General features: G+C 46.4%; 1 non-coding gene across 1 annotated transcript; it reads right to left on the reverse strand.

Moving 5' to 3' along the window:
• Positions 1-2,879: 2,879 nt before the first annotated feature.
• Positions 2,880-2,986, reverse strand: LOC129400476 (U6 spliceosomal RNA). Its single transcript, XR_008627711.1, has one exon. It is a non-coding gene; the product is annotated as a U6 spliceosomal RNA (small nuclear RNA).
• Positions 2,987-12,925: the final 9,939 nt, after the last annotated feature.

Below are 12,925 nucleotides of genomic sequence, written 5' to 3' on the forward strand. Positions count from 1 at the left end.
TGGCCACATGCAAGGCAAACACCCTATCTGCTGTGCTATCGCTCCAGCCCAAAAAGGGGCGGGGGAGAAAAAAAGTACTTGCCACAGAGACAAGGTGGGATTAGGAGGAAAACTGGGGACACTGGTGGACGGAAGTGGACACATGTGAAGCGACTGATGTTGGAACAGTTTGGAACATTGCACACCTAAACTCAATCTTTTTTGAAGTTATTTATTTTATTGAATCACCATGAGAAAGTTACAAAGTTCTCAGGCTTATGTCTCAGTTATACAATACTCAAACACCTGTCCCTTCACCATGCCCATATTCCACCACCAAAAACCCCAGTATACCTCCCGCCCCCCACCCCCCCACCCCTGCCTGCGTAACTGATATATTTCACTTCATTTTCTCTTTACCTTGATTACATTCCATATTTCAACACAAAACTCACTATTGTTGGAGTTTCCCCCCAAAAAAGACAGCCCTACTGCCAAGGAAGCATTTGATAATTAGTTTCCATTGATGAGAATGAAGAGATATGAAGTCCCGTTGTTCCAAGTACATAACTTTTTTTTCCCTCCTTCCCGCGCCACCAAGTTCGTGCCTGCTTAATAGTCCTCATAATATGGCGGACGCCACGCCACCTGAAAAGGGAAAAAAAAATAAACGAGAAAGAAGGATATTTCCCCTCCTTGGCTGGCGTGGGGCTATGGCTTATTTCACAGTCTAGAGACATGACTGCAAGCAGTTTCTGGGACCAAAAGTAGTCTAGTTGGCCTCCAGATGCTGGTCTATCAGCAGCAAAGCGGCCGCACAAAAGTGTGGCCACCCGGGTTGAATCTCGTCGGAGTGCTCGCCAGTATCGGCCCTGGCCTGAGACTGCCCAAGCATGCCGCTGTTCCAAGTACATAATCTTTTTTTTCTCCTTCCCACGCCACCAAGTTCATACTTGCTTAATAGACATCACAATATGTTGGACGCCACGCCACTTCTCCCTGAAAAGGGAAAAAACCGAGAAAGAAGGATATTTCCTCTCTTCGGCTGGCATGGGGCTATGGCTCAGTTCACAGTCTAGAGACATGGCTGCTACTTTGATTACTTTCAATATTTCAGCAAAAAACTCACTATTATTGTTTGGAGTTTCCCCCCCGAAAAAAGTCAGACCTGCTTAAAAGGAACCATTTCACATTGCTGACAATTAAGAGATATTAGGTCACGTGGCCGTTGTTGTGGCCACACGGTTTTGAATTTCTGTACAAAGTCCAGGGAAAATTCTGCCAGAAATTGCATCACTGCAAGCTTTTACTTCCCTTTTGTGGTGCTCATAATATGGAAAAGCCTGGAGAGAGAAACCCTACCCCCCTGGTGTCGCATGGAGCAGTGGCTCAGTTCACAGTCTAGAGGCATTTCTGCGAACTGCTGGTGTCCAAAGTGGTTTAGTTGGCCTCTGGGATCATGCTCGTGCAGCAGCAGAGGCTTAAAACTCAATCTTGCGTGACTTTGTAATTTCATAATTCACAGTCATTAAATTTAAGAAATTCTTTTAAAAAAAGACAAGGTGAGATGTTCATTGATAGTTTCACAGTACATGCACGTGTAAACTCAGTGACAGTACATGCATGTGTACTGGGATGGGAAGACAGGGAGTCTTAATGGATAAAGGAGTGCCATGTGTTACCTTTCTGTTTAGTTTCTCTGCATCACCCAAGAATTTGAGGTTCTCTAGTCCCACATTCAGGACTCCCGACACCCATAGTGCTTAAAGTTGAGGAACTGTGCTGTCTTACTCAACAGTGTATCTTTCGAACTCCGAGGAGGATGAGGAAGGTTGGGAAGAATTTCTTGCATCGACTACAGTATTGGAAGAGGAAGCTCATATCCACATATTCAAATTCAAGGAAACTTCTTTTGGGGGGCCACAGGCAGTAATGCTCAAGGCTTAACCCTCGTTCCTCACTCAGGAATCAGTCCTGATGGCGCTTGGGGGACCCTATGAGATGCCACAGATTGAATCCAGGTCCGCCATGTACAAGGCAATTGACCTACCGACTGTACTAATGCTCCAGCGCAAATTTGGGGAAACTTACAAGCACCTCAAGACATTTGTCTCTTAGTCATACCAGGAGAGGATGACTGAAAAAAGGGTCTCCTAGTACCTTAGCTCATTCAAGCCAGAACCTGACTCAAAAGTTGACATGGAGGAAATTGTCAAGACTTACTAACTTAGAGAAACTGACCAGACCTAGGCATAAAAGCTGCAATCCACGGATGTCACATGAACATCGTATTGTATTTGTTTGCATCCCATCTGTCCATCCTCAGCTAAGAAGTACTCTTCAAAGCAGTTTTACTTTCCTTTTGAATTTATACTTCATACTAGACTTTGTTTGATCCTCACCTCCTCTGCTCCCTTCTTCCCTTTTTGAACTTTTGTTGATGTTTTTGGTCTGTGAAGCTTACTCCTGGCTCTGTGCTCAGGAATCACTCCTGGTGGTGCTCAGGGGGAACCATATGTGGTGCCCTGATTGAACCCGGGCAGCTGCATGCAAAGCAAGCAGCTTGCCTGTTGCACTGTGTCTCAGGGTCTGGACCTCCTTCTTGAATTTTCAACGTGGTTCTTTTGCCCACTGCATGACCTCTCCCTCTCCTTAAAAATGAAAGCAGGGGCTGGAGCGATAGCACAGCGGGTAGGGTGTTTGCGTTGCATGAGGCTGACCCGGGTTCGATTCCCAGCATCCCATAGCGTCCCCTGAGCACCGCCAGGAGTAATTCCTGAGTGCAGAGCCAGGAATAACCCCTGTGTATTGCCGGGTGTGACCCAAAAAGAAAAAAAGTGAAAGCAATTTGGGGGGGAAGGGTGAGTTATGGCAGCATTTTCTTTCTTTCCATTTTTTTTTTAAATATGGACTGCTTGGCGAATTTGCATGTCATTCTTGCGCAGGGACCATGCTAATCTTCTCTCGATTGTTCCAATTTTAGTATATGTGCTGCCAAAGTGAGCATGTGGCAGCGTTTTCTAAGCCTGCCGTATTTATATACTACTTTATTTTGTATAACACATATATTTCTATGTCCAGTTTTACTACAGAGAACCTGAAGTCCACCATCAACACCACTGACTGACACAGGATTACCATCTCAAAACACTGAAATTATCAAAGGTTAAGAGAACTGCCTCGGAGGCACAGTTAATCTTTCAGCCCTAAACCTGGTAAGTAGAGAGATCACAAGCTTGAGTGTGTTCTAGAGTCAGTCACCTGGTGGGCAGTGCTAAATCCACTTGATGGACCGCACCCTGGGGTATTTCTGAGGCAGTGAGGCTGGGAGGGAGACCCAATCATTCACAGTTGGAAAATTTCCCAGGTGATATTGACGCTGCAGCCTGAGAGCACAAGACAACAAGCCCCAACACCTTTGCAGTGGTTTTCACAGCTGGCTGAACCTCGGGATCTCTAAGGACCTTTTTTATTAAAAAAAAAGCAAAAACTGGGCTGGAGCGATAGCACAGCAGGTAGGGTATTTGCCTTGCACGAGGCCGGCCTGGGTTCGATTCCCAGCATCCCATATGGTCCCCTGAGCACCGCCAGGGGTAACTCCTGAGTGCAGAGCCAGGAGTAACCCCAGTGCAGCGCCGGATGTGACCCCAAAAAGTAAAAAAAAGCAAAAAATAAAAAACCAAAAAGAAGCCCATTATGTGCCTTTTGAAACCCTGGGGGCTGTGCTCCAGCCGGCACCAGAAAGCCAAGGCGGTGCTGCTGTTTTTGTTTTACAAAAAACATCGTGTCTCGGGTGTCAGTCTCATGGTCTGTTATTTTATACTCCACAAAATGAGACACCCAAGGACCCTAGACACAAGAGCCAGGAAGATTGCTCCAGAGTTGGAAGCCTGTCTCATCAGCTGGGGGAGAAGGTAGCTGGAATAGAAAAGGGGAAAGGGATCACTGAATTAATGATGGTTGGTGGTCAGGATGGGAGATGTGTGCTGAGAGTAATTAAAGGACCAACCATCATGACATCTCAGTATCTGTATTGCAAACCAAAATGCCCAAAAGTAGAGAGAGAGAGATCTGGGGGGAAATTGCCTGCCATGCAGGCAGGGGGAGGGTGGGAAAGGGGGGTATACTGGGGATATTGGTGGTGGGGAATATGCACTGGTGAAGGGATGGGTGTGTGATCATTGTGAGATTGTAACTCAAACATGAAAGCTTGTAACTGTATCTCACAGGGTGTTAAAAGTGTGTCACGGGGTGTTAAGTTTTGGGGTACCTCCCAAGTGGTATTCAAGAGCTTTTGGGGCCCCACCAGTGATTCTTCGTGAATAGGGCTGGTAGTGGAATGTGGTGCTGCTCTAGCCATGTGAAGCCAGGGCAGCTGCCGGGAGCCCTCCAGAGCTACACCCAGTGGGGCATTGGGGGAACCAGTTGGCGCCGGGTACTGAAGTAGGGTCAGCTGCCTGCGAGGCGTGTGCCTGAACCCCCCTCCTCCTTCTCAGCCCCATAGCTGGAACTGTTCTTCACGTGCTTCCCCTGCAAGATGTATCAGCAGAGGACTAGCCACAATTCCGAACGCTTCTGCTTTTGTGCCAAGTGAAGGCACAGTCTGAGAGGGGTGAGAAATTGGACTATTGAAATTCAGAGCTTGAAAGTTTCCAGAAATCTTGGATTGAAACATTCAAGAAAAGGCCCTTGAGGAAAAGTTAGGTCAGATAGAGAAGGGAACACCAAGTAAAGGGTGTCGGGAGGACCCGCTCGGGTTGGGAGATACGAACTGGAATTAGACTTAGAGACCGAACATGAGGGCCACTCAATACCTCTATCGCAAACCACAACAGCCAAAGGGAGGGAGAGAGCAAAAGGGAATGCCTGGCCACAGAGGCGGGGTGGGGTGGGAGGGGGAATGGGATGGGGGTGATGGGAGGGCTCCTGGGATCATTGGTGGTGGAGAAGGGGCACTGGTGGAGGGATGGGTACTCGATCATTGTATGACTTAAACACAAACACGAAAATTTGTAAGTATGTAACTGTACCTCTTGGTGATCCACTAATAAAAAAAGAAAAGGCCCTTGAAGTAGCTCACCTGACAGCTGCTTGAGAACGGGTGTTTTTCTTTTAAGCCAAGGCAGGTTTGTTCATTAGGTTGAACAGCTTGTCTCTCCCTCCCCGGCATGTTTTTAAACACTATAAAAGCTTTCATTTGTTAAGACACTAGAGGAGGGTCCCCAGATGGGTCTACACCTGGGGAGTATCACCTGGGGAGCTTAAAGGATACTATTTTCCACACTCTGAGAGACTGTCATTGATTTTAGAGGGCTTAGGCTCTGGAATTTTTAAGATCTCATGGTTCTAAAGTGCATTCTCAGGGTCAGAGCGAGAGTATAGGATTACGATATTTGCCTTGTATGTGGCAGACCCTCGTTCAATCCCTGGCACTAAATATGGTCTCCCAAACACTGCCAGGAGGAATCCCTAGGCACAGAGCCAGTAGGAAACCCTGAGCACCTCTGCCTATGACCTCAAAACCATTTTCAGTGCATTTTGGGACTAAGGGGTTTGATCAGTGTTTCTCAGTCAGGAGCCATATGGCTCCTTTGGGCCTCTGGAATATTCCAAGGGGAACAGAGGTAAAAATTCCATAAATGGAGGACACAGCATGAGATGAGGGGCCAACTGATAGGATGATGTGGAAATAAGACTGGAAGGGGGACATGGTTGGAAAATATGTGAGAAACACTGGAGAGAGCAAGAACTAGTCCATTTGTGTTCTTTTGATAGGGCTTCTGCTTCCCTAGGCTGCCCCATTTTGAACCCCCAGTCACCCCTTCTTTTTTTTTTTTTTTTTTTTTTTTTTTTTTATAGTTTATTTTTAATTAGTGAGTCAACGTGAGGGTACAGTTCCAGATTTATACATTTTTGTGCTCATGTTTCTCCCTTACAGAGTTTGATAACCCATCCCTTCACCAGTGCCCATTCTCCACCACCAGTAAACCCAACATCCCACCCCCCCTTCCCAGTCCCGTCTCCCCCCACCCCACCCTGCCACTATGGCAGGGAATTCCCTTTTGTTCTCTCTCTCTGGTTAGGTGTTGTGGTTTGCAATAAAGGTGTTGAGTGGCCATTGCGTTCAGTCTCTAGTCTATATTTGGCCCGCATCATCTTTCCCCCGCATGACCAACAACCACATTTTACTTGCTGTTCCCTTCTCTGAGTTGCCCAGAGTGAGAGAACAGCCTCCAAGCCATGGTGACAACCTCCTGGTACTTATTTCTACTATTCTTGGGTGTTCGTCTTATAGTCTATTATTCTATATTCCACAGATGAGTGCAATCTTTCTATGTCTATCTCTCTCTTTCTGCCAGTCACCCCTTCTAGACAATTCTAGACACCTCCCACAGAGTTGAAAACATGTACTTGGGACAGTGACAGAGGCAAATGTAACTCAAGTACTAACCTAGGCTAAAGCCTCTTAGTCTAGGTTAAAAGTTTTCCACTTGCAACCCCTTTCACCCAAGAAATGTTAACATGATTCCAGGTATACAAATAAAATATTTACTGATAATAAATCATAAAACGTTTCAAATCATTTTTTAAGTTACATGGTATGACCCAGAGGTTAAGAAGCAAGGGCAAGGGGGCCAGGAGGCAACGGTGGAAGAGGAGGAGGAATAAACCTATGACAAGAGAAATTGGATTTAAGGATCAAAGAGATAGTTCAACTGGTTGAGCACATGCTTTGCTTGCAGGAGACCCACGTTTGATCCCCAGCAGCTCATGTTTCTTCAAGTACCTTCAAGAACAACCACAGAGCTTGAGGAGTATCCCTCAAGCGCTGCCAGTGTGGCCACAAAGAAGCAAACAAAGAATAAAATTATATTTGTAATTTAAAACTCCCCTCAAAGAAAAATATTCCAACCTAGAGAATTTCATTTTTGTTTGTTTTCTGGCCACCCCCAGCTGCACTCAGGGGTTACTATGGCTCTGTACTCAGGAAGTACTTCTTTGTGGGCTGAGGGGACTATATGTGGTGTTGGGGATTGAACCCAGGTTGGCAACGTGCAAGACAAAAGCCCAAAGATCCAGAATATTTCATTGGAGAATTCTATTAAACATTTATAGCATTAGCATAAATCTCATACAAATTCTTCCATGTCTTCTTCGTCATTTTCTGAGGTGGGGAGTATCTTGATACCAAATATGGACATGGTATTTTTTAAAACTGCAAACTGGTACCTATTCTGAGCTTTGTTTCAAAAATCCTCCTGAGCAGTGCCAAGATTGATCCCTGAGCACAGAGCTAGGAGTAACCCCTAACAAAAGTCCTCAAAAAAATGCTGGCAATTCAAATACTTTCATAAGTATAAAAATAATTATAAGCAATGATGAAATAGGATTTATTTAACCAATGTTGGTCCAATATTCAAAAGTTAGTCGATGAAAATAAATTCATATCATCTTTATATCAACAAGCTAACAAAAATCTATATGCTCAAGTTAATTGATTCAGAAAATGGCAGCTGACAAATTCAATAGTTTAATAATTATTAAAACAGAAGTTTTTAGCAAATTAAGAATAAAAGGGAGCTAAGTGCCCAGGAACAGACAAGTGGATAAAGAAACTATGGCACATCCACACCATGGAATACTACACAACTGTTAAAAAGATGAAGTCATGAAATTTTCCTACAAATGGATGGAAATTTATGAGGGGCTAGAGGGATAGCACAGCTGGTAGGGCATTCGCCTTGCAAGTGGCTGACCCGGGTTTGATTCCTAGCATCCCATATGGTCCCCTAAGCACTGCCAGGATTAATTCCTGAGTGCAGAGCCACGAGTAACCCCTGTGCATCGCTGGGTGTGACCCCCCAAAAAAAAGAGAAAAAGAAATTTATGAGGCCAGAGCAGCAGGCAGGGCCCTTGACTTGCATATAGCCAACCATCATTCAATGCCTAGCATCCCATAAGTTCTTCCAAGCACAACCAGGAGTGATCCCTGAGTGCAGACCCAGGACAAAATAACCACTCCTACCCCCAGCCCCCCAAATCAGCTGGGGCTGGAATGATAGTAGACTTGGTAGGGGATTGCCTTACATGCAGCCGACCAGGATTCGATCCCACATATCACATATGGTCCCCCGAGCACAACCACGAGTAATTCCTGAGTGCAGAGCAGGAGTAAGCCCTGAACATCGTAGGGTGTGACCCAAAAAGAAAAAAAAATCAGTAGAGGTAATAGAACCTTTTAAGCAAGTGATGCTCAAGCAATTGGCCATCCATAGTCTAGTAAATCCTAAATCGCATAAGTGGCAAACAGATGGCTTACAGAAAAAAAATAACACCCAGGGAAAATCCTTGGGACCAAGATATTTTAGACTTGATTCCAGAAGGATAAACCCAAAAAGAAATTCTTTAGCATTTTGTTTTGAGGCCACACCTAGCGATTCTTCAGGCTCTGCACTCAGGAACCACTTTGGGTGGTGCTCAGGGGACCAAAAGAGATGTCGGGGATTGAACCTGTTTTGGCTGCGTGCAAAGCTAGTGACTTAACCACGGAACTATCTCTCTGTCCCTGAAAGAATTTACTTTTTTTTTGGGGGGGGGTCACACCTGATGATGCACAGGGGCTACTCCTGGCTCTGCACTCAGGAATTACTCCTGGCAGTGTTTGGGGGAGACAATATGGGATGCTGGGTATCAACCCTGTGCAAGGCAAATGCCCTACCTGCTGTACTATCGCTCCGCCCCACTACCCTTTTCTGAAGTAAAACAGATTTTATTTGGAGAGTTTTAGGAAGAGCAAGGAGGGAGAAAAAGTGAGAGAGAGTACACGGTCCAGAGAGAATGCAGGCTTTTCATCCCAGCACTAGATATGAAAATATGAAAGTACACATCTCAGGAGGACAGATGAGGGTGATGCATGTGCTCAGGTGACACATGTGCTCAGCTACATGGGCACAAACAGCACATGGGCTCGGGCAGCATATGTGTCTCAATCCTGAGTTTTTAAAATGTATTCTACACATAAAATATATTTGCTCTCCTATCCTCATTGCAGCGCTCTTCCCAATAATTAAAATCTGGCAACACCCCGAGTGTCCAAGAACAGAGGACTGGAGAAAGAAACTGGAGTGTATACACAGTGGACTACTACAGGACTAAAAGAAAAGATGAAATCCTGCCATCTGCAACTACATGGATGGGAAGAGAGAGGGTGAATCAGTAGAGGGGCAGATACAGAACGGTCTCTCTTCTAAGTGGGATATAATGAAACATAGTAAGGAAACCCTAGCAAAAGCAACAGAACCAGAGAACTAGTCTACAGACCTGACTTTTCCATGGCAGAGGGATGCTGGGCAGAGTGGAGGTGGAGAGTGGACCCCGAGGCAGTGGTAGAGGGAAGTGGACATTCGGGTGGGTGTGGTGTTTGAATGTTATATGCATGAAATCCTATCATTGACTGTACTGTAAGTCAGGGTGACTAAAATAGCACTGTAGCTCTATAGCACTGTCCTCCAGTTGTTTATAGATTTGCTTGAGTGGGCACCAGTAATGTCTCCATTGGGAGACTTGTTGTTACTGTTTTTGGCATACCGAATACGCCAAAAAAGAAATTTGAGATGATTTGGGGGGGTTGGGAGAGTGGACTTCATTGAAATTTTGTGCTCTGCAGAGAGAGAGGGACAGACACCGAATAATTACACTTATTTGTGGAATATAAAGTAACATTATGGGAGACTAATATCCAAGGGTAGTAGAAATAAGGGCCAGGAGGATCACTCCACGGCTTGGAAGTCAGTCTCATGTGTTGGGGGAAAAGGCAGCTGGGATAGAGAAGGGATCACCAAGTAAATGATGCTTGGAGGGCTCACTCAGGATGGGAGACGTGTGCTGAAAGTAGACTATGGACCAAATATGATAATCACTTAGTACCCATAATACAAACCGTAACACCCCAAAGAAAAGAGAGTAAAATAGAATGTGCCTGCCACAGAGGCCAGAGGGGTTGTGGGGGGTGGTGGGAGAACATTGGTGGTGGAGAATGGGCACTGGTGGAGGGATGGGTACTTGATCATTGTATGACAGGAACGTAATCACAAAAGTTTGTAAGCCTGTAACTGTACCACATGGTGATTCATTAAAAATAAAAATAGGGGCTGGAGTGATAGCACAGCAGGTAGGGCATTTGCCTTGCATGTAGCCGACCTGGATTCAATTCCCAGTATCCCATGTGGTCCCCCAAACACTGTCAGGAGTAATTCCTGAGTGCAGAGCCAGGAGTAACCCCTGAGCATCGCCGGGTGTGACCCCAAAAGCAAAATAATAAAAATAAAAATAAAAATATTAAAAAATCGAAAAAAATTAAAGAAAAAAATTTGGTGCTTTGAAATTCTATGAGCTATTTTAAAGTATCATCGTCTTATTTATTTACTCAAACTGATTTTGGATTATACTTGGTAATACTCTGGGGTTACTCCTGGCTCTGTGCTTAGGGGTCACTCCCAGTGGTGCTCGGAGGGCCATGTGGTGCCTAGAATTGAACCCAGGTCTCAAGCGCACAAAGCGTGAGCTCAGCCCATTGAACTATCTCTCTGGCCACAATAAACAGAATCTTTGTAGAATCAGGTGTTTCCAGATGCAGCAAATCAGACTGCACATTTAATTTCCGTGATTTAAGTCCACTGACCAATTTCCCTTTCAAGATCCATGCTATTGTAATGCCCCGAGTCACTTTCAGGGCATGCATTTCCTGTGACTATGACTTTTCTAAAGGGCAAATCAGCTGGAAACAACATATAATGAACACACACACAGAATGCTAGACTTGCGGCAAGGAACACATTTGAGGAACAGTGAAAAAGAAAAGACTGAAACAGTTTAATGGTGTAATTTGGACTTTAGACTTAGCAACTCACAAATAGGGATAAAGATCGCCCTGAGTTTTTTTAAACCTACTGATATGAAGAAACGGGCTTTGGTTTCTTCTGCATGTACACCCCTCCCTGTATTCAAGGAGGGAGCGATACTGGGTGGCAGAACTTGAAACCCAAGGCTGACCTCTTAATGACAAAATTGATTGCAGTGAACATTCTTGGCACCAACTCAAAAAGTTTTGAGTTTCTAGATCCCGAAAGGGAAATTCCCTTAGGAGCCCTTCTGCTTTCTAGATCACAAATGGGGACTGGGGGTACAGTTGGAGACCCTAAAGTGGAAAGAGCTGCTTCCCTGGCCTCCGAAGGAAGGTCTTCACTAATGTTTAGTAAAACCATTGTAAGAAGTGTGTCCACAAGTTGCTGGTAGTTTTTGGTTTTTTTGTTTTGTTTTGTTTTTAATTTTCTTCCTGGGTCATACCCAGCAATGCTCAGGGGTTACTCCTGGCTCTGTACTCAAGAATTACTTCTGACAGTGCTCAGGGATGCTGGGGATTGAACCCAGGTCGGCTGCATGCAGGGCAAACGCCCTACCTGCTGTGCTATTGCTCCAGTCCCAAGTTGTTTGCTTTTAAAAATCAAATCCTCATCCGAGTCTTGAAAGGAGTTGGTGCAGAGGAAAATTCAAACACCAGAGAAACCGAAAACATGAAATCCCGGGAATAGTGAGAGAAGGAAGGCGAGTCCTATCTGTTGGCTACCTTGTGTGTATCGGCACTCTGCGGATCTATGAATTTTATGCCTCAGCCAAATGCTGGTGGGCAGGTTGTATTATAGCGCAGGCCCATTTAACAGAGGAAGGAATGCAGACCTAGGGGAAGGACTGGCTGCCTCTCTAATGGGGCTATGCCTCAGGTTGCCTGAGTGTGTGTGTGTGTGTGTGTGTGTGTGTGTGTGTGTGCGTGCGTGTGTGTGCTGCATCTCAGGTTGCCTGGGTGTGTGTGTGTGTGCAATGAGACTGTGTATGTGTGTGTGAGTGTGCGTCTGTGTGCTGAGACCATGTGTGTGTGTGTTGCGCCTCAGGTTGCCTGAATGTGTGAGTGTGTGTATATGTGTGTGAGGCGCCTCAGTTTTGTCTGCGTGTGTGTGTATGTGCTCGCGCGTGTGCACTAAGATCATGTGTGTGTGTGCTGCGCCTCAGATTGCCTGAGTGTGTGTGTGTTTGTGTGTGTGTGCTGAGCCTCAGGTTGCCTGAGTGTGGTTGTGTGTGCGCTGAGACCAAAGCAGAGCAAGCGGCGTGGAGATTGGCACAGTGTCAAGGGGCGAGGGAAGGGAAGACAGAACCAGAGCTCCCAGTAGCATTTTGGCGCCCGGGGCAAGCAGCGGGAAACTCGGCCTCCGCTTCAATGGAAGCTGCTCTGGGCGGGGGAGGGGCATCCCTGTGCACAAAAGGTCCCCTGGCTGGTAGGCTCCCAGCCCTTGACCTCGGGGCTCTCGCTCCATCCATCTCTGCGACTGCCAAGGGGGCTGGCCGGAGGCCAGGGCGAGGCTTCCAGCGGAGTCCAGAGAGGTGGTGGGAGAAAAATGTGGTGCCCTCGAAATGTCTGTGCCCCAGTGACCCCTCCCGAGCCAGGGCTCTGGAGCGAACAGAATAGAATGTGGAGCTGGGAAGGGAGGTGACGGGAAGTCCGAGGGGGACCGAGAGGAAGAATAGGGAGGGGTCAGGGGTCATCGGTCACGGCAGTGGGGTTGAACAAGTGCGCCAAGAGATGGAAAGTTTTGGTAATGGAAAACCATTTCCAGAGTTCAAGATCTGAGAGGATGAGAGGCCACTGCAGGTGGTGACAGTACCCGAGGAAGGAAAGAGGCTGCTGCTATCTCAGGGACAAGGAGGTCAAATGACTGGGCCAGACTCCGAGTACCACAGGGACCCGGCCCTGGCTTTCCTTCCCATGTGGGGGCTGGAAGGGAAAGTCAAGCAGAGAAACGCGCAGATGGAGCAGGGTTGCCCGCCTTCTCCAGATACTTGAGATGTGGTCCTTAGCTGGACGAAAGCTTCCTTCCCAGAGAGTCGCGCTCCT

The sequence above is a fragment of the Sorex araneus genome, chromosome X (genome assembly GCF_027595985.1).
Source record: "Sorex araneus isolate mSorAra2 chromosome X, mSorAra2.pri, whole genome shotgun sequence".
Lineage (NCBI taxonomy): Eukaryota > Metazoa > Chordata > Mammalia > Eulipotyphla > Soricidae > Sorex > Sorex araneus.